Source organism: Euphorbia lathyris, chromosome 1 (assembly GCF_963576675.1).
Source record: "Euphorbia lathyris chromosome 1, ddEupLath1.1, whole genome shotgun sequence".
Classification (NCBI taxonomy): domain Eukaryota; kingdom Viridiplantae; phylum Streptophyta; class Magnoliopsida; order Malpighiales; family Euphorbiaceae; genus Euphorbia; species Euphorbia lathyris.
In genome coordinates, this window is record NC_088910.1 from 10,965,106 (window position 1) to 10,966,869 (window position 1,764).

Sequence of the window (1,764 nt, forward strand, 5' to 3'; positions counted from 1 at the left end):
AGGATCCATCGGTGGATACAACCTTTTCAAAACTATATTCCGGTAGAACGTCGAGCATTCCATAAAACTGCTTCATTCTCTACGCACACACACACAAAATACGACGTCGTATTAATTAGATATTTCTCATACAGTAAAAATCAAATTAAAAACTTATTTTTAAGGTTACTGAATTTCGCTTATCTATCAATAAAATCACCCAACTTCACATTTGATGTCGAGAATAGTTAATATAGGGAATTTGCGTATAAAAACAATACTGTAAACATAGCATTGAAAACAATTGATTATAAAATCACCCAACTTTCACTCCTCCTCTCTGTCTCTGAACTCTCTCTTGTCAATTCCTGGGATTGGATGAAGAGAAGAGCTCTCTGTTAGTTTCGATGTGAGTGAATGAATGTTTTTAAATTCTGGTTTCCGATTTGATTCAGATTTCAGAGCTTGAAGGTAGATTTGATTATTACCGATTATTGTATGCCTGGAATGACCGGGTACGAGTGCTCAAGAAAATAAAGGTACCAATAAATTTTCATCTCCTCTGTTATTCTCTTAGAAAACAAACAATTAGGCTGATGATATTTGATGAGCAGGAATCGTCAATCTTCAGGGAAATACCAATAGTGATGATGACTCGAATCGACATGTATTTTTCTACCGATAAAGCTAAAAATCCATGGGATTCATTGATGAATTAAGTTGAAATCATGAACTAAATTGGGATTTAATTTCAGATGTTTGGAGGAAGGAGCAGAGGATTTCATAGTGAAGCCGGTGAAACTAGCAGATGTGAAACGGTAAACCCTTAAACTTTCATTTTTTTTACTCATTAACATCTTGATATTTTATTTGGACACATTACACCATGATCATTTATTTATTTATTTTATCTTAGTTGTAAACATCTAATTAAGTTAAAATGATATTAATTTCATGTGTTTAAAAAAATACTTTTTACAATTTGAATTAAGATATTAATACACATATCAAAAATTATTTTTAAAATGTGAAAAATATAAATTTTGAACACTCGTAAAATAAATAACACTATGTTAATCGGATTTTATGTTCGAAGCTGGTTTTTTTTTTATTATCAACAATAGAAAAATGAAAAACATTTTTTTTTTGAAATAAGACTACTTTCAATTCTCTATTAATTGCTCTCCAGTAACTAACCCTATTTATTGCCAGAAATAGGACATTATAAATTTTAAATTCGTAACGAGGAAATCCCGTTTTAACTGATTAACTAATGATCAAAAGATAAAATAATGCAAATAAACTCTGCTCTCTTTTCTTTTTACGGAAGTGAATCCGTAAGCCAATCTCATCTCAAGATTTGGTTCTAATAAACTAGAGAATCAAGGCGAAGACGCTAAGAAGGGGGAAGACGCTAAGAAGGGGAAAGTAGAAAGAACTTCCTCGGATTCTACTAAGAATCAAGACAAAAAAGAAGATCCATGTGTTCGGTTTTCTAGATGTTTTGCCTTTATTTACTTGTTTTTGTACGATCCAACTAGCCTTTTTTTCTATATATATATATTCTATTCTTCTCCAACTTCTCGATCAAATGGCTTTGGATTTGCCTATACATCTGAAATATCTGTAACATGACATGGAACTCAATATTGATCTGAAACTTAGTATATACCTTTATAATGTTTTGATTCTGTTTTAATTTTAAAGAAATTGCAATTCAGTTAACCAATAATTTAATTCGATTAGTAACCGAATTGAATCGATACTCTCACCTATATTCTCAAA

General features: G+C 30.7%; 1 long non-coding RNA gene across 1 annotated transcript; it reads left to right on the forward strand.

Moving 5' to 3' along the window:
* Positions 1-305: 305 nt before the first annotated feature.
* LOC136215305 (uncharacterized) lies at positions 306-1,558 on the forward strand. Its single transcript, XR_010682399.1, has 4 exons — positions 306-518; positions 594-646; positions 735-797; positions 1,358-1,558. It is a non-coding gene; the product is annotated as an uncharacterized lncRNA (long non-coding RNA).
* Positions 1,559-1,764: the final 206 nt, after the last annotated feature.